Source organism: Phyllostomus discolor, chromosome 3 (genome assembly GCF_004126475.2).
Source record: "Phyllostomus discolor isolate MPI-MPIP mPhyDis1 chromosome 3, mPhyDis1.pri.v3, whole genome shotgun sequence".
Classification (NCBI taxonomy): domain Eukaryota; kingdom Metazoa; phylum Chordata; class Mammalia; order Chiroptera; family Phyllostomidae; genus Phyllostomus; species Phyllostomus discolor.
The window spans coordinates 83,904,418-83,925,159 of NC_040905.2; the positions used below are offsets into that span (position 1 = coordinate 83,904,418).

Consider the following 20,742-nt stretch of genomic DNA (forward strand, 5'->3'; position numbering starts at 1 on the left):
CTCGCAGCGCATTAGGCCCTCAGCCTGCAGTCCATTCATTTTCCGCTCAGGCCTAATTGCTGCCGACTGGCTGCCACAGGTACCTGGATAGCCTGCATTTAAGGAGGCAGGGACTTGTGAGAACAAATAAGGAAAGATTAATTGTTTGTTTTGTTCCCTCCCAAGAGAAATGTGGGTGCTTAATCAAGAAAAATAATTTCTTCTGTTGATTTGGCTTATTTGAAGAAAAGATAATTGTGTAAAGGTGGATGCAAAATGATGCCTTTTATAAGAGGTATTGCCACTTACCTACACAGGAGGCAAGGATACAGGGAAATAAATGTAAGACACTGATGAAATGGATGAGGATGGCTCACATTTCTCATAGTAAGTAATCTGGCTGTTGGGCTTTTATTTGTACCAATAGTGGTAGCTAGTATTGTCATTTGTTTTGTCTGGCTCTTCGGAAATCTAATCAAGGAGACAATAGTGTGGAAAAAAATCAACAACACTTTTCCAAATTGTTCTTAATTGCTGGAGTACAAAGTGAGCTAAATGCTGTGATGTTTCCAATTAAAGAACCTGTTTCGAGCAAGCACTATTAAATCTATCTTTCCCAATCTGATAAATAAGCGATCAAAGAGTGGAGCAGATTAATTGAGAGCAATTAGTTTCAGATTCCTTAAAATAGGTAAAGTGAACCAACCTTATTAAAGATTTTTGGCAACTTTTGGTGATTTTTGGCATGATAACTTGTACCATCTGGCCAATAAGAAAAGGAAATTGATTAAATGTTACCATATTGATTATGGTTTTTAGCAGGGAAAAACATTTGCTTTTACAAAATCCAAGTTATGCAAGACGGATTTTTGATATTTGACCCTAGAATTTGGAAAGGAGAAGGTGAAGAAATTAAAAGAGACATTTGTATTGTTCCTCTGGCAGGAAGGGATAGAGCTGTAAACACAAGAGTGTCCATACAAGGTAAGAGTCGGCAAAATTCTTGCATAGAAGACCCACTATAAATATTTTTGGTATGTGGGCCATATGGGCTCAGTCACACTACTCAACCCTGCCGTCGTAGTGCGAACGCTGCTGTAGATGATGTGTAAACAAAGGAGAGGTATTCCAATAAAATTTTACTTACAAAATTAGACAGCAGGCCAGATTTGGTCTTTGAGCTGTAGTGGACCCCTAGACCTAGAAGTTGGTGGCAGTTGGGGTGAACAGGCAATATCAGAGGGCTGGAATGGAAAAGCGTAGCTCGTCAGGTAGATGTGGGTTCAGAGTCCTGAGCCTGCATCCACTCCTGTCTGAGCTAGGGTAGTGCATTAACCTCTCTGAGCACTTGTCACCTTTTCTGTGAAGGAGGATGAGAAGGTGTACATTATAGAGTTGTTAATGAGGGGGATATGAACTAATACACAACACATTATCCAGTGTAACACATAATACATTGAAACCGAAGAGGCATACCAGCATTCTGTCCTCAGGCCTGTACCGTATTTGATAAGTACATTTTGTATTCATTTTACCCAAATCCTATAAAATCCCTAGGATTCCAAGGAGCCATGAGGATTAATGTTGATAATTATTTAGCCATGAAAATTCAATTAGAAAATATTCTTTCTGGAATCATCTCACCAATTCTGCTAAAGCCATTACTAATTAAAAAGGAAATTTTCAAAACAATGCAGCGTTTCGTCACTAGGAAGTTCTGATGGAATCTTTTTTCCATTCACTCATTTATTCATTAATTAATAAAATAAACATTTTAAGGACTGTTCTGGGCCAGATGTTCTGCATGATGTTTGACATTTATTATTGTGTTGGCCAAAAAATTCATTTGTTTTTTTTCCATACAGTGGCTCTAGTAGTGCTTGGTTGTTTTAACTTCATTCAAAACAATTTTGTTAGGTTGTGTTGTGACAGCTGTCATATCAGTGTGTGTTTTTTTAAAATAGAGAAAAGTTGGTGAATTTTTGTGTAGCTACATTAATATTGAAAATGAAAGAAAATACACAACATTTTTGGCATGTTATGCTTTATTCAAGAAAGTTAAGAATGCAACTGAAATGCAAAAAAATAATTGTGCAGTGTGTAGAGAAGGTGCTGTGACTGGTCAAAAGTGGTTTGTGAAGTTTTGTGCTGGAGATTTCTTGCAAGACAACGCTCTAATGGTTGGGTAGACCAGCTGAAGTTGATAGAGATCTAATAGAGACATTAATTGAGAACAAGCTACATTATACCATGCAGTAGACAGCCAACATAGTCAAAATATCCAAATCAGTAAAGTTGTTGGTGAAAATGAAAACTGTCTTATATTTTACTGAGAAAAACTGACAGACTTTTTTGGCCATCCGAGTATTTCACAGTCCTCAGAATCATCTCACTGGGCAGCAGTATCTGGTATTTGATGTCAGTCTGCCTAAATATGTACCATATTGTATAGGATGATATGTGTAAGCCTATCTGTAAAGGTACCTTCAATTTCCTCCATAGGCAAAGTAGTAGCAACCAGCAGGCAAAACAGTTTTAACTTTTTAAAGAGCCTGTTGATCAAGTGAAAGGATTTAAAGAGTGCCCATGTGGGAAGGCTGTTCCTGGGGAGGCCTAGTGCAGACCTCTCACTAGCAAGTTTCCAAGGTGCCCAGTGCACCATGACCCACTGGGTGCAGGAAGCCGTCGTGAAACTTTCAGTTACATTTATTTTTGTATGTGATGAAGAGGCGTTAAGTCTTTTTGATGCTGCTGTTCAGATGGATACCAGCCCTTTCCTGAGTCCACCTGTCAGACAGCCAAGCATCCATTTGTGCCCTTGCCTGTTTGTTCTCCATGGGGTATTACCTGCTTTCAAGTAAACTTCACTGAAGGCACCTGTGGCTTAACAGGCGTCCTGCAAAGAAACCACAGATTGAAGCCCTGGATGGGTTGCTCTGTTGGTTGGAGCGGCATCCCATACACCAAAAGGTTGTGAGTTTGATTCCCAGTCAGGGCACATACCTAGGTTGCAGGTTCAATCCCTAGGAGGGGAGTGTGTGGGAGGCAACCAATTGATGTTTCTTACATCGATGTCTCTGTCTCCGTCTCTCTCTCTTTGATTCTCTCTCCCTCTCTCAAATCAATAAAATATATCCTCATGCAGGGATTAAAAACCTTTAGTAAGCAGTATAATTAAAAAAAAAAGAAAACACAGCTTGAGGACAAAACTAGAAAATGCTAGCCCAGCGCAGCAGCAGCAGGAGGATGTCAGCGCGGTGCTGGCACTGCTCTGCGTCCTGCACGGCCCCTGTGGCCCTCACTTCACCTGCTCCTCCGAGGAAAGGAGGGCCCTCAGAACACCGAGTGAGCAAGTGAGTGGCCTGAGAAAGAGCACTGGTCTCAGCAAGAACACGTTGAAAATGGAGGTTTGAAAAAGTTTCTGTTATGAAGGGTTTCGTTGCCATAATTATGATGTGTAACCTAAAATTCCCTCCTCTTCCTTAAAACTCTAAAATGGAATTTTCTAGCCTGTTCAACAGTTATTTTATAAGAAGAGTTTCGGTGGGTCTTAGACCCAAATTTTTCTAAATGTGACATTTTCCAGTTGTTCCATAAGAACAACTGTGTGACATCAAGAAAGAAGGTAATTCCTTAGCCAGATCTCATTAAAAAGTCTTCGCGTTATTGTAGAAGAAAATTGGAAAAATAGGATTATGATTTAGTTAGTGCAGCTGTTGGATCTTCTTGTCTTTGTGAGATACTGTTTTCAACAAAGGCAGTCCTTACAAGTGAATATTTATGGACTAAACTATTTTCACTTGCCCTTGAACATGATGGAAAACACTCGCTGTGCTCCCACCTGAGAGGGTGTTCAGTCACGTCACTGTTGTGTTCGAAGATCACACTCTGCAATTTTTAGTAAGAAGAAAACATTCTTTGTATCGTTGATAAATACAGTAAAATAAAATTTGTTTTAAATTTTATTTCATCTTGTATTTCCTCTTGTGCATGTTTTAGATAGTACATCATTAATACAGTAGAGCTTTTATGTTGTGTCAAGTTAAACAAATACGTATATGTTGGGGTGAAGCTCAGCCCTTTCTCACCTGAGAAGTGTATGATGGACAGGGTGTGGGAGGTGCTGCTCTAGCAGGGGTCCCCAGCCTCCGGGCCTTGGTTGGGTATCAGTCAGAGCCTGTTTGAAACCTGGTCATGTAGCAGGAGGAGAGGCTGAATGTAATGCAGTTGGATCATCTGAAGCTACCGCCCTCCTCAGTCCATGGAAAAACTGGCTTCCATGAAAGCAGCCCTTGGTGCCAGAAAGATTGGGGATCACCACCCCAAGGCACTGCTTCATCTTCAGAAGGACTCCATTTCTGTACATGCCAGTGTGATTTTTTTAAAGATCTTAATTTATTTATTTTTAGAGAGAGAGAGAGAGAAAGAAATATCAATGTGAGAGAGAACATCAATCAGTTGTCTCTCGTATGCTCCCTGACTGGGACTGACTAAACCTTACAGTGTAGGCATGTGTCTGGGAACTGAACTGGCGACCTTTCACTTTGGGGAATGAAGCAATGCCCAACCAACTGAGCCACACCAGTCAGGGCCATGTAGCGCATGTTAAATAAAATAGCATACAATATGTTTAGAACTTTTTTTTAAGGATATTCTTCCTGAAGTGCTCATTTGTAATTTATTAAATGAAGTACTCTATTTCCAACATTTTTTATTTTAAAAGGCCTTTCCCAACTCAGGGAAAGTCCTGGCAAACTCCCATCCTGCTTATGGGCTACACATGTTCGCTTATTTTCAGGCTAGATGAAGAGCCTCACTTCCACATACCTCAGCCTAGAATGAGTTCTAGAGTGGCAATTAAGGTCTAAAGAAAGTCTAAGACCTCTTAAAAGATTTCCCTGGCTTTGCCTTCTCTCCTTTTTTTGGGGGGGTTCCTATTTACAAAACGGGTATTGGTTTGTAAAAATATTTTTTATTTTTCCACAGAGGATGTTTGCGTCTTCAATGGGAATTGTGGCTTTTATTCTGTTTTCTCTGATCCCCAATGCTCACAGTGATTTGTCTCTTGTCCCAGAGTGCCTTTCATGTAGCTGATACAGAAGTAAAGTTTATTTCTTTCTCCCTCATGCACCTGAGCAGGAGGGTAGGACAATGACATCTGAACAGAGGACATGATGTGTTACTGGTGGAAGTGGGGGCTCTTGTGGTGTCTAAATGAACGGAATTTCCTGAGACCTGCATGGGAGGATGTGGCTCTGTTACATGGTTTATTGATAATGTATAATTAAGAGGGTTCCCCTTCTCCTGACTTCCCGATGTCCCATCTCTGTCCATCTCACCTTGGAAGAAGTTGGATCTTGTCTTCAGAAGGGCCAGGATGAAGGCCAGTGCCCAGAGTTTATGTGCCACAGCCCGGCATCCAGCTAGCCTGGTGTATGTTTCTAGCTGCAGTCCATTGCTGGGCTTTCGTGTCCAGGCTCCCTTGTAGAGGCCATGGGCCACGTGGCTGCTAAGGCCATGTGGCAGTGGAGAGAATGGGTGCATATACTGTGCAAATTTAGGCCACGAGTAAAAGAGAGCTTCATTATTCCCCTGGGGTTATATGAGCTTGCTTTCTTAGAATGAGCAATTAACTCCCCAAGTTTCCATGGGCTTCAGATAGCGCCCATCCCCCAGTTAGACTGACAGGCCTCTGTGGTCCAGCACCTTCCCCTGTACCCTGCAACAGTCCTGGGGGGGGTGGGGGGTAGGAGTGTTAATTCTCTTGGTGGGCCACAAGCTGTAGTACCCTGAAGTGTGAAGCTGTAGCTTCCTGCCTGAACAAGCAGGCTTCTGCTTCCCAGTTTATTATGTTCAATGTCTAGTCTTTTTTGCTCTCCTTCCCAGTATCTTGGTAAACATCAACAGTAACAGTTGGAACTCTGATCGTCTGTCTCTGTTATCATTTTAAACCATTCACAACAGGAGACTAACCCTGTATACTTCATGCCTTACTGAGACCATTTTTATATTCTACATACACAGCCAATTTCCTCACCATCATACCTAGGATGCTGTCTAGGCTTATTTCTGGTATTACTGATATTTGCTTTATTATCACCCTGTTCTAGACTTTTTCCACAGAGCCTCTTTACTAAACATTTTGGAAAAATCTGGGCCTTTCTGGGTCATTCTCAGGTTCCTTTATAAAATCACTGCCTTCCATAAATATAGTCCCATGACTATGCGCTGGACGCTTCTTGTATTTAGTAGGAGTACCTTTTTGGTTGGTCATCCCCACTGTTGTTATCATTGCTTAGTATTCTGTTGCTTTCTCCAGGGTTATTGTGGTGGTTTCCTCATTAGCTCTGCTACTTCACCCTGAGGGGGATATTCCTTCTCAACTTCATCTCTGATCATACCCACCAACCACAAAATTACGTTATGGCTTCTGGTCAAATGCCAAATCGTGGTATTCCTAGGACAGGTATTCAGAATTTCAGCCTATTCTACATGTAACTTGTGTGCCAGCCGCACTAGCTCACTGCCTGTCCCCTTATGTTGGCCCCTGTGTTTACTATACCCTATATAACCGCCTTTTCTCCTTTCTGTTTACCAAAGCGTCCTTCAAGGCTCATTTTCAGTACCTCCTCTTTCATGGGACCTTTCTTGCTTCTCCACACCCAGATGCGATAGTCTCAAACTCTAATGCATCTTATCGACCATTATCCCATCACATTTTACCTTCTGTTGCCACTCTTAGAGTTCTGATATTCTTCACACCAGGTTATGGGTCCTGCCTTTCACCCTTCTAGGATCCCCCCAACATCCCCTAATTTTAGCTCAACCCACCCTGACCACTGCCCCAAGACTATCAGATAATTTGGTCATAATGATATTTGATATCATCCTAGTCCTTTCTTTTGTTACATTTGTTATTCTGTTTGATAGTTGGGACATCATCTTAGACTCAGATGTAAGTAATGTCTACTTTCACTATGCAGTATTTCATTGTGTCATATTCTCTGAGGTGGTAATGGTTTTTCTCTATTTTTTGATATGCGCAACATTTAAAGTTTGGCTGCATAAAATATTTTAAATTCTATAAAGCAAAAAAGTCACCACAAATTCACATCATAAGACAAATAGACTGAAAAAAATAAGCTCAATGCATATGACAAAGGTCTATTCCCATGATATGCAAAGAGCTTTTACAGATCACTAGGAGGAAGATAATCCAATAGGAAAACAGACAGAATTCTTTCATTAAAAAATAATTATAGACCCTGGCTGGCGTAGCTCAGTGGATTGAGCTCGGGCTGAGAAACAAAGTGTCCGCAGGTTCGATTCCCAGTCAGGGCACATGCCTGAGTTGCAGGCCACGGCCCCCAGCAACCGCACATTGATGTTTCTCTCTCTCTTTCTCCCTCCCTTCCCTCTCTAAAAATAAATAAATAACATCTTTCAAAAAATAATTATAGATGGTCAGTAAACAAGAGAAAAAAACCATTTCATAATTATTTAGAAAATGGTCAGTTAAAGTGAGACAATGTACTTACTTATAGATCTGCAGTGACTAAAACACAGCACTTGGACGAGTCCTCGGTAAGGAGCACACATTCCTGTACAGGGGGCTGCCAGTGGGGCGACCTTCTGGAAGAGCAGTTTAGCAATTCCTGCTCTGTGAATTTATTCCACAATTATTTTTGCATAATTAGGCAGTGCTGGATGTAAGACATTTATTTTATTGCAATATAATTATAAAAATTGCCCAGTAAGAGGGAGAGTTGGTTGAAAGTATTTTTGAATATTTATATAGCAGAAAGCTGTACAAAATACTCCATTGCAGTTCAAAAGAATTCCGTAGCTGTATATACTGATGGGAAAATGTACCTAAGACCTATGGACTGATGCAGAGAGAGGTAAGGGAAGTTGTCCAGAGACATTTTTTTAAGTATTGCTTTATGTTATGATCAGTGGCATTCACAATTTAGAGCTCTGTGAAGACCAAAATACAGGAAAATCTGGTAATCAAAGTTAGAGAAAACAAGCAAACAGAAAACCTTTTTACGGTTGAAGTTTTGAAAAGCCTTATATAAGTATTTTAAAAAATTGTTCTTTATTCTCATTACCACAACTTTCTATTGTCCTCTTTGGGAAGACAAATCACATGAGTTTAGTAATCCTACTCTATGTTCACTAGCCAAGTAAGAAATTTGCTGCAGAATAGTAGGGATGACAGTCACTTTCAGATGGATGCTATTTATTTTTCATTGGCACACAAAAGGTTGCTAAGCATCCCCTGGTCAGGTTCTGCCAGCCCTTTACTCTGGTAATTGCATTGTTCCATGTCTTTATCAAGGAATCACTTGCCAGTAAGTTTTTGGGAGGGACAAGTGTCAAGGATGAGAAGCCACAATGAAGTGCCCGTACTGAGCAGAGATTACATTGCTCAGGTCATTCTACAGAACTTGTCAGTTTGCTGCCCAAATAAATGCCTAGAGCACGTAAAACGCGGAGCAGAGTGACCCCAGGAAGAAAAATCGATCGCAATTCATATTTCATATGTCTGTAATTGCTTGTGAAAGCATGGCAGCGGTCTGTTTGCAGGGCGGCTTTTCCTCTCCCGTTGTTTCCTTTCTTTTCTCGTGTCTAATTGTCATGCCTTTCACACGCTCTGCTTTCCTGTGAAACAGAGTTTAGGGCTTTTCCCCCTGCCCGCATTACCATTCTTATTGTGGCACCCTGTACCACGTTTGATCATCGAACTGTAGAAGGGCCTAGAGCGTGCACTGGAAATGGCTGTTTTGCTTTGAGATTCTTGAAGGTTTGGGAGTTTCAGTATGTGTTTATTTGTTTTGTTTTGAGGTGAGAGAGAGGGATTGTGGAATCATCTTTCGTCAAAGGAGTTACCTATTTATTAGGTTTTTAAACATCAAAATTGAGGGGTCAGTTTGGCATGTGGTTGTGATCTTAAATGCATTTTTGTCAGGCCAGGAGACCCATGATGCTTGCTAACTTTGAAAATCACCCAATCTGTCTATTCTATCAACTCCTCACTCCAACCCACCCCCACCCCAACTCTTGCTCATGTGAAGCTGCTTCTGGATTCGTAGTCCTTCTGTGGACTGAGATGTCATAGGGCTGGAGAAAATGCTGCTTACTTTATGGATTACTGTTAGGTCAACAAAACTTTGGCAGCATTGATTAACTTGACAGTGAGTACAGCAGTACATTTATCACTTATGGCTGTGCTGTAGAAAATCTAATAAGAAGCAAACAATTCCCTTTAGAGCAGTACCAGGTTCACTGTGGCTGACGGTGCATGCACTGGAAATTTCTGCCTTTAAATTATGCCCTGGCTGCTGGTTGGGTCATTGACTCAGAGCTGCTGCCCTCCTATAGTCACGATGCAGTTATTAATTTCATTGCAGTTATTTGTCTTAAATAAATATTTAAATTGTTATATATATATGCAGTGTGCTTTAAAATCTGAGTAGATGAGTTAGATACAGTTCTAGAATGATGATTTTTAAATAAGAGCTAGAAATAGAGAGTTCTATTGTATGAAGCTAGAAACATCACAAGGAAATTGCTTCCCACAAGCAATGCTATATCATTTAATTTGTTTCATAATGGAGAACTTTGAGAAATTTTTGTCTCAATAAATACTTTGTCAAGAAAAGTATTCATAATAGTCTTGGATGTGAAATGAATACTAACATGTAATGATAGGCACTTGGTAAGATTTTTCATTTTTTTTTCTTCATACTAAAGATATCTCATTAAGACTTTTACTGTCTATTTTCCTTCCTTCTGTGTAGTAAAGACCATTACACATTTTCCCTATATATGGTTTAGATCTTTCACAGCGAGGACAACATATGTTTACTAGGTAATACAAATTACATGTAATGACCAGAGAGGCATGCGTAAGTGTGATGATTTCAGTAGATCAGGGTAAGGAATAAAACTGTGTTATAATAGTTTTCTGGAAAACTAGACAATATTTGATTAATAGGTAACTCTTGTCATTTTTATAGTGTACAGAACACATGAAACCATGCTAAAAGAAAAGCCACCTTTTCAGGGGCTATTCTTATTTCACAGGCAATGATTTTCTTTTTATTAAACTGCTTTTTAGACTTTCCAGAAAGATATTTAATTTACCTTAATGTTTTATTCCTGTGTTATGCTGAAATTCATAATTCAGCTGGAGAGATGTAGTTAAAATGGAAAAAAATCAGGTTTTGTGGTGCTTTGTATTTCTATATGACACAGTCTCGAGTTGAGGGCTTTTATATGGTAGCATCTGTGAGATGATACAGTTTCCTTTGTTGGGAGAGAAGTATTCTGCCTGATTCAATTGTCAAGAGGTTTAATATAATAAAGCAGCTTGTGGTATTACAAAAGAAACTGTGCACAAGAAATTCCCAAAGCAGTTCATTTTTAGAAGAAAAACTGAGCTCACCTGAAACATGAGTGCTTTGAAAACCAAGCCTGGATAAGAGAACTTAGATAGAGCCGAAAGGGTCGCTGTCCAAAGGCTCACTTCAGGGGTCTCATCCAGTTTGTCTTTGAGATTCTGAAAGGCATATAAACAAAAATTACTTTTTCTTGAGCTTTGTGAAGTATTGGTTTGAATCAGTAACACTGAAGCCTGTTGAAGGTAGTATTTTGACTTAATTCAATGGGAATGTGTTCTCCTATTTAATCTACAGGGTAAATGTAATTTACTCCCTTCTAAAAGGGAGTCTTTTCTGGAAAAAGAGCCACGTCTACCACTGTGGATTTCACAGGTTACAATCAGCGTGCCCCCACCACTTGCCCTAGTGAACAGAGGCCAGGTATTGATTAACTATCACGCTGGCATCAGAACTACTCTTAGGATTCAATTTTTTTGTTGTTTTGCATATTTTATTGATCAAAGTGGTAAATGAGCATCAAGCGTGCAAGAAGACGATGAATTGTTTACTTGCATAAAATAACCTTTCAATAAGGGAAGATGCATGGCTTACACTCTGGTTCTGTTCTGCGGCCCGAAGCAGATGGCATTCAGCTGCTATTGATTTGCTTCCATAGTTAAGGAGCAGCCTGCAACCCTGCGTGCCCACTGCATTGTGAAAAGGGGTGTAGATTTGGGGACCAGGAGGGAAACCAAAGAGGACTGACTAACCCTCCCTAAAATCCTAAGGAAAAAAAGTCCTGTTTAGAAACCCCAAATACCCACTTAAATGACAACCCGAATTAATGTAATCATCAGATGTGTGCTGGTGCTTTGGGAGAACATTGTGGTCATCACTTATGCAGATGTCTCCAATGAATAACAAATAGAGTAATAATCACAGAATACTAATTTTAAGCATGTCCTATTTTAAAAAACTAAATGAAATCTTCCCCCCCCCCCGGCTTTGGGGTAACATTAGGTAATCTCCAGATACCGTAAAAGGCCCAGCGCTGTGCTGCCTGGCCTCAGACGTGAATGCGCACGTAAGCTGCTCTGACAGCCCCCTTATTTACCGGTTGTGCCGTCTCCATTCACACAGCGGTCCACCCGCAGCCTGTGTCAGCGATCACAGTTGATTTTGAAGTGTCTTTCCATAATAGCAGTTACAGATGTTGAATTTATAAATATTTTCCTTCAAGCTGTGTCCAACAATGACTTTACATCTCAGAAACCAGGGGTAGGCTGACCGACCCATTGGGGCTTGCTTTCCCTTCCAGGCTCATTAAATACCAAAAACCACTTGTCAAAAACGATGTGAACAAGCAGTGAACACACTCATTTAATAAAACATGTATTTGTTACTCAGTAATATGTGTATTGGTCCAGCTTAGCCAAATAACTTGATGTTTTTGCAATTTGTGATTTTAATGTAAGTAAAATACTCAACAAACATTTATAATGAAGCTGCTTGCAGAACTCACTAGGTCCTATTTCATAAGCCGTTATTACAGATGATTGTTCTAAAACCATTCCCATAAATGTTATTCTTTATAATGTAAACGCTTCATTATAGGCTGTTTTCCTTATTTGTAGGGGGAGAGGGGCAAGTTCTCTTCACTTGATCCCAGTTGAGTCCCGAGTGAGTGTTAGCTCTGCCACTTCCCTCCTCCCTGTGCCCCCATCCTGGCAATAAAGATTTTGGGATGTGCATGTGAACTTAATTTATTTTCTTCTGTAACAAAAAGCAGTTGCCTTTCACATTTCTTTCTCTTCTCTTTTTCTGGTACGAGATAACACAACTAATTTCTCAAATCTTTCACACAGGACAGGCTTGGAGAGCAAAAGGGGTTTGAGGTGAGAGAGGCAAACCTGAAGGCTGATGTGCCGAGTCGGTGGCGTGTCTGTATTGGCCATAGCTATGTTTTACTTACCTTGGGCCCCTTCCACTATGTAGTACGATGAAGAGAGTGTCTACTCAGCACTTTCCTGCAAAGTACAAACTTTCATGTCCAAGACAGGGAGAGAGGACTAGTTGACATCAGGTCTGTCAAACTTTAAAGTTAAGAGAAAAAAGAAGCCCTCCCTTTAGTACTCTTTGCAGTGGGCAAGCAGGACAAGGCTGGGAAAGGAGAGGCAGTACAGGGGCAGGGTCCGTGACATTGGCGACACCTGTGGCCTGCTTCAAACAAGAGCTGTGTCCACGAGCCCAAGAGGTAATCAGCAAACTGAATGTGCAGATCGTGTAGGAGAAAGCTTAGAATGCTTCATGACTGGCTACCAGCTCTCCATCGGTAATGCCAATGTGTTGATTATGAAAGAAAGAAAAGGAGATTATTGCGGTTAGGATTAACTGGCTCCTTAGATAATTGGAGGTTGTTACTGAAATTTACTTAGAATTCCTCATTTTGGACTTGTCTTAATTCAGGTAAAACAAGTTATTTGGGCCCATTTAGTATGTGTTTAGTAAGAACTATTTCTATCTGACATACAATACTGTATACAAAAAGTGGCATGTTTAATTCATCTTTTATTAGGAAAAGAATACTTCTCCCCATTCTCTTGGCAACATCTGACACCAGATATCAGCCTTACTTAACAATCTTTTTATTGGTCCAAGAAAAAGTTGGTCAGCATGTTATGGTATGTATTTAGCCAAATCAACTGACATTTAGACTACTGAATATGAGTTACGCGAGAGTTAAAAGACAGAAAAATATACACATTTTAATAGCTTTACTGAGGTATATCTATATACCATAAAATAGATTATAAGTATACAACTCAATTGTTTTTATTAATTTATAGAGTTGTGTGACCATCAGCACAGTCCAGTTTTAGAACATTTTTGTCACTCCCTGAAATTTCCCTCATGCCCCCAGAATCTACTTGTTGCCTGCACAGTTTGAGCAACTTTTATTACAAATTTGAAAAATCAAATACACATCAACAATTGGTGGTGCTTCCCTTTTCTTATTTATTAGTCTTTGAATCTCTACTTACCAGTCTGTTTCCAATTGGGAAGGTGACTTGCCCTTGAAATGTATCCCACTCTGAAAAGTTACAGCTGCATTGTAGCAGATGGCTGTTGGAACCTGTACTCCCAGACAGTCAAGAGAACGGGGTAGAAGGTAGGAAGTGGGAAAAAGAAAGGCAGAAACAAAGTCATCTAACTCATTGTGTCTGTGCCTTAGTCACTCCCTTTGGGACACACATTTACTTTCTAGGGGAGAGTGACTGGTAGATTATAAAAATTTTGTCCCTGACTCCTCAGTAGTAGTTGAATTCTAGGGGGAAAGGGAAGGGAAACTTACGTTTGTCAAGTATCCGCTGTGTTTCAAGGGCTTCCGGGGCTTCCTGCGTGTGGTGGAATTGAACTGAGGAGCCGTTGTGTCATATCCCACTGCCACTTAGTCACCTGGTGAAGATAGCAGTCCCCTTTGTTTTGAGCAGTTGTTCTAGCGCTTGTTCGATCAAACTCCATTTTGCATGTCAAATGTGGTATGTTGCAGCAAATTAAACTACTTTATGTACTACCAAAATTTAGAATTACAGACAACTTAATAATTTGTGCTACTGGGAAAGAAAAAGATCTATGGGTCATCTAAACAGTAAATGATAACAAAGCATTTCTCATGGAATGAAATTTTATAGTCATCAAAATATGTAACAAACTGTTAACAAATGGGAAAAAGATGCCAATGTTCAGGAGATATTTATTGAGCATTTACCGTGGCAGCTCCCTGGCACAGAGCAAATTACTGACACGTAATCTGTGCCTTTGAGGAATTTGCTATGGCCACTCAGCTATCTAAACAACTACAATGTTAATACGTGTGTGAAAGAGATTTGCACAGTAATGCACAAATACTAAAAGGAGATCGATTTGGTTTGTTCTTTGGGTAGTTCTGAGAAATTACTTAGCCTTCACCAAAGCATTTTGGTAAAATAAAAGCTGGCATTAAATTTAACAGTAAGAATAACAAAGGTTAAGTCCGTCCACAGGAGATTTTCTTGCATTATCTACAATGGATAATACATGATGTATTTACCTAAGCATCACTATTTCAGTTTGGAAAAATGTTAGCTCTTTTTTAAAGCTATTTTAATAATAATTGTAATAGTAGTGAAAATAAATACAAGGTATCACTAGTTATTGATGTGCTTCTCCAAATGCAATTATAAATTCAGGGGCCAACACAAATAACTCCCCTTTTAAATATAAAATCTGTTATTATAAAATCATAAGCATGTAATTCTGTAACATAACAATATCACACTCAAGCACACCATATGACATTTTAGGTGGAATGTTCACATTAAAACTATAAATTATTGCACCCATGTTATTACCCTACCAACCACACTCAAGCAGGCCTTACTCCTGCTGGACCCTGTATTTACTTCCAAAACTCACCTATCAATTTCACATAGAAATTGAGGAAATCAGGCTAAAGGAAGATTCTGATTTCTAATAAATTTATACTTCTCATTTACTTAATAGTTACTAAATTAGTCCCAAAGACAAATAAATGAATGTCATATTTATTTCTAATAAGGAGCTCAAGTGAACTTCCCTGATACTGTTCATCATGAGTACAGTAATTCAGGTTTTGTTTTGATTATTCTTTCACTTCCATTCCCTTCTCTGTTCTCTCTTGAAAGCAATACAATTTTAATTTTGCATATCCCGCTGACTTTTACATAATTGAAGGGCATCTTATATAGTCCCTCTTTTGTTCTTTCCCAGCCTTAAGAAAATTTAACAATGGGACTTTTAGACATTTTTGAATGCTTGGTTCTATCATATGTCATATGCATAAAATAACCATTTTTAAAACAGTTCTGATGATCTCAAAGTGAAATCCACCTGAGTTACCGATCAAGGCAGACTCTCAGGCCAAGGCCATGAGTTTAGCTTGCAGCGTTCGCATGGCTGCCTGTCCGCACTTCATCAAGGTGCTTCAAACACAAGCAGCGAAGTAACCGGCAGTTATTTTAAACTGTGATTGCATTGCTTCTATTTTTATTTACAGTGAAGTTGATATATTTGAAAGAATGTACTTTGGGATTCACTAAATATTCATATTACTGGTGTAGTCACTGATCAGAGTAATTACAGAAGGCCACTGAACAGTCAGTGAGATCCTTTGGTTTGGCACAGTGTTAGCATCCGTGTTTTTTCCCAGAGTAATCCCTATTTGAATCAGCAGTGAAGAAAACTGGGTTAGTGGTAGAGAGTTCAGACACAGACACAGATTCATCCCTCTTCTCTCCTCAGCCAGTTGCCCCTTACATGCGTATGACTACTGCAGCGATCTGCCGAAAGTCTTAACTTGAAACATATATTTTTCCCTTTAGATTTTTAGAAAATTAATTTTTAAGCTCTTAAACATTTTGGTGTCTAAGAGCCAAAGAGTATTCTAAGAGCAGGTACCTAGTGGAGCTAGGGATATCTAAGAATAAAGAAGCTCCTAAAAATGAGAACATTAACCCCAAGTGTGCTGAACTCTCCGATTGTCTTGCATTCTCCAGCTCAGACTGGAAGGGGCCCCTGCTGTTTAACGTAATTAGTTTCAAAGGGAGTGTCACATCAGTCCTCATGAGTTTACTCTGACCCAAAAACCATCCTAAGAAAACATCAGTGAGACAAAACAAGAAAAGTTAGCACAGTCGGGAAGCTTCTCTTCACTGCATTATTCATTATTTGGGGGCATGCTTTAGGAATTCTATTTGATGTCTGGTTCAGTGTTTTATGGTTGCAGAATTGTGCTCAAGACAGGATTGCTCTGGCAAATAGCTGTTTTCCTCTTCCCGAAATGAAGACATGGTAGGCTGTGTTTTTTTAAAAAAGTAGAAAACATTTGAAATTTAACAATCGTTTTTAGCACTGATTATGATAAAGAGATTTAAAAATGAAAGACAAAATTAAACTTGCTCATTTTCAACCTGTATTTTTGTTTTTTTATTTAAAAAATATGCTGAATAAGGCTGTTTCCAGTTTCTCTCTTTATCCTCATGGACGTTTACCCTCATTAATGAGCTGCAATAAAGCAGTTGAAAAGGGTCTCTCATCTGAGTCACAGAGTGAGCCTGACACCAAATGGCAGCATCACTGTTCTGCTTGGTTTATTGTTCACAAGACTTGGGTGGGCAGTTGCTTCTTTTGTTGGTAGTTCATCATAAGCCACATCATCTAGTCTCATGACCTTCTTAATCAGTTTGCCTCGCCATCCTCCTTGATTGAATGTGGCTTAAATATTCAGCCACACCTTGGCTGCAGAACTTATAGGAGGGGCGATAAGCCACCTCTAGCCAGAGTGTGAAGGGGGCACAGCTGATCCTTGAAGGACCAAAATGTGTGAGAGAAGGAACCACAAGAACCCTTCAGGGAGAGAGTGCAGCAAAGAATAGTGTAAGACTGGGCTGTTCAGCTCACCCACCCCATGGGGCAGACTGTCTACCTTGGAAGATGTGGGCTGGGTGTTATTAAGAAGGGAAGCAAGTCATTTAACATCTCAGAATTAGTTTTCTCAGTCTTGATCTCCCTTACCTCAGAGGTGGCTGTAAGGATTAAGTGACCAGCTATCTGAAGCCACTTAGCAAGCCATACAATGTTATGTAGATATTAGATATGACTATTTTTCTTAGCAAATGCCTTGCTTAATTTCCTACCTGTCTATAAGTCCTTGCTACAATTCTGTAGCAACTGGGCCTCCAGCTGCTTTTGATCAAAAACTTGCTGCAGTAGAATTCATTTCCTCCCAAAGCATAACATTCCATGGGAGACTTTAGTTATAAAGTTTCTCTTTATATTAAACCCCAAATTCCCTTCTCAGTATTTACCTGTGCTGGCCCTGATTCTTGCCCTGATACAACCCTTATGCATTCAAAGCCCTGTCTTGGACACAGAGGTAGAGGGTGAATGACGTAGCACCTAGACCTGTGCTCTCGGAACTGGAGTTAAGTGGACAAAAACCAGGTAAACATATAAAGGAAATAATTGCTAGTGATATAAAGGAAACAAATGAGGGAGCAAGAAAAAGGTTATCAGAGAGTGAAAGTGAGTGCTTGAGTTTGAGTGGTCAGGGGTGACACCTCTGAGGTACTGTTTAGGCAGAGACTTAAGGCTGAGGACAGTAACTGTGTTGAGCGTAAGAAGAAGGCTGTGGGTGGAAGAAGCATAGGATGGATGGATGGGTGGATGGATGGATGGGTGGATGGATGGGTGGATGGATGGATGGGCGGATGCATGGGTGAATGGGTGGATGGATGAGTGGGTGGATAGGATTAGATAGACAGAGGAGAAAAAGGTTATAACTAAAGGTCTAATTATTTGAGAAAGTCAAGAGATGGGCTAAGAGACAGAGTGTAACCAGAGGAAATGTCCTCTGAGAGAAGAAAGGGCACCTACCCTAATACAGCAGACGAAGGAAGAGAAGTTGATGGGAAGATAGCGTGGGCAGGAGAGTACATGGGGTGAACATGAGGGACATCAAGGTAAGTGGCTTCTGTATTCTCACTGAAGTGTGAAGAGTGGTCGTCAGCTGAGAGGGCAGGTGGAAGCAGGGGTACAGGAGATTCAAAACAAGAGCAAAAGGTATGAAATGGGTAAAGGTGGTTCCTATAGAATCCACAGTGATTCTACAAATGTGGTTCCTGGGTGAACAACATCAGCATCACCTGGGAACTTGGGAACTTTTTTTGAAATGCAGATTCTGAGGCCCCACCCCAGACCTACAGATCAGAAACTGGAGGTGGGACCCAACAAAAACTGTGTTGTAACAAGCCCTGCAGGTGATTATGATGCTGGCTAAAGTTTGAGAACCACTGTTCTAGAGAAAAGTAGCAAGACAACTTTTTGTGGATGAGAGCTTGAATTGAAAGTGAAACCAGTTTGTTTGTATTGTGTGGTTTTCTCACCATGTTTAGCAGCTTGGGTGAGGCATGGACAAGAGATGCTAGGATTCCTCCAGAACTGTCGTGTCCTAAGTACAACAGAGAGCGAGGGCTGATAGGGTTAGAAGTGTTTCAGGGAACTGATTGCAATGGTAGATCATGGAATGTTAAGCTGGACAAGGAAGGCAGGAAAGTCAGAGGGAGCTGATGGAAGTGAGAAAGCTCCAGATCAAAGGATTAGAGGTCTCTTGATAGCAGAGGGGCAACACCATTGCAAAGAAGAGCTGTACATAGCAGAGCCCATGTCTGAACTTCGTTGCCCACAGAGATAGTGCTTTGAAATGTGGCTGAATGAGTTCTCTGCAGAAATTCAATAGAACAAACACGTTGACCTGTGTGTATATGCCTTAGTGCATACATTAAGAGGCCAGGAAGTTACAACATAATTGGATTACATACAGAGCCCAAGCATTTTATAACAAGTTAATAATGACCAAGCAAAACCATATAAGCCCTGACTGCTGTGGCTCAGTTGGTTGGGCGTCACCCCTGCAAGGCTGTGTCGTTGGTTCGATTCTGGGTCAGGGCACATGCCTGGACTGCAGGTTCAGCTCCCCACCAGGGAGCGTGTGAGAGGCAGCTGACCATTGCTTCTCTCTAACATCAGTGTGTCTCTCCCTTTCTTCCCCTCTCTCTAAAACCAAATAAATAAAATCTTAAAAAATATATCAGAAAATATTTTCTTTCATTAAATCAGCTATTTAGATTATTCAACTTCTGTAATGGGTTACTTTTGTTCATCTTATATTCCCACTACTACTAAGAGTAATAATAATAAATAATAATATGTATTAAGTGCTTACAGTATACCAGGCATTGTAGCAGTTTCTTTACAGGCATGAATCTTCATCATGACTACAGCCTCTGAGGTTAATACCATTACTGAGCCCGCTGAAGCTCAGAGGACCTAAGAAACTTGCCTAAGATTAATTCTAAACAATTTAAGTAAAGAAATGGTTCGAAAGTTCACACAGGTCTTATGAACTGAAACCACCTACCTCCCTGCCTCCTTTTGGCCACACAGTTGGGACACACTAGGGGTGGGGGCGGTTGAGTTGACCATGGCCTAGGGCATGGGTAGTGCATTGGCCTGACCAGAGGGGTCGCTAGTTGCGCATTGATCCCTCCATTGTATCTGGTCGTACCTTTGTGTCTTCCCTGTTCCTCCACCTAGCACCAGGGGTGCTTGGTTCCTCAGCAGCCAGGGTGCCAGGGACAGCCAAGAGCAGGGAGCAGAAGTAAATCCAAGTATGTTATCTGCAGACACTAGAGGCACATCTTACAGCTTTCTGTTACTTGTTTAATTTGTTAGTGGATAGTGTTTCTCCCTCAAACTTGTGTAAGATCTTTAAGATATAAAACTTCTGCTTGAAGAAGTATATAGTCATTTTAACTCACTAGAGTATCTTGCTATCTCCCTTTAATTGCTCTTAATAGAAACCTGTTAAAAGATCATAAAATTTGTGATTAAAAGGACCTGATAAAGTAGAATTGTATTTTCTTTCACCAGCCAATGCTCAATTATTCCCCATTGCCCATTCTGTGGTGATTTGGACATCTTTTGTAAAATAAGTTTAACGAAACACTTTTCATTTCCATAGGGATACTGTCTGTGATTTATTGAATAGACTCAATTTGGTAGAATATTTTTCTGGATAATCAGCTTACATTTTTCTTTGTTTAATCTCATCCCATTACCCATATGCTTGATTTCTCTACTGTTCCATCATATGTGTTCTTGGCACTTGATGTGTTCGGCAGACAAGCTTTTCACATATTGGTCCTTTTCTTGCGTTTTATAGACCGTGCAAGGTTTGTGTACACCTAATTGCTTTTACATTTTTCATAGGCTATTTTTTATGCTGTGGACTTTTTTTAAAGTAGTGATTTAAAAATAGAATATCAGGATTGCTTGGTTTTTTTCTTCCTTTTCCTTCATTCCTGCCTCCTTCCTTCCTTCTTTCCCTTACTTCCTCCCTCCCTTTCTTCCTTCTTATTAGTCTACTCAGCACTAAACTAGTAAATTCAAAGTAGAATAGCAACGCCCTGACCAGTGTGGCTCAGTTGGTTGGGTGTCATCTCACAAAGCAAAAGCTCACCAGTTTGATTCCAGTCAGGGCAATCGAACACATGCCTGGGTTGCAGGTTCAGTCCCGGACGGGATGCATATGAGAGGCAACCGATTGATGTTTATCTCTTACATTGATGTTTCCCTCTCTCTTTCTCCCTCCCTTCCCCTCTCTCTCAAAATAAATGCGTAAAATCTTTTTTAAAAACAGAATAGCAGAGTGGGTTTTATTTCTTCTCTTTTTTTGCAAATATTCTTCCTAGTATTCTGCTCTGTGGACTAAAAGCAGGACTTTATGATCCGCAGAGGCAAG

General features: G+C 40.2%; 1 protein-coding gene and 1 long non-coding RNA gene across 2 annotated transcripts in view; both read left to right on the forward strand.

The window, feature by feature from the left end:
* SNX24 (sorting nexin 24) overlaps positions 1–20,742 on the forward strand; it is a 140,940-nt gene that overhangs the window by 99,904 nt on the left and 20,294 nt on the right. The gene's annotated exons all lie outside the window — the stretch shown is intronic.
* Positions 1,875–2,309, forward strand: LOC118499524. The gene is made up of 2 exons (XR_004902020.1): positions 1,875–1,913; positions 2,146–2,309. It is a non-coding gene; the product is annotated as an uncharacterized LOC118499524 (long non-coding RNA).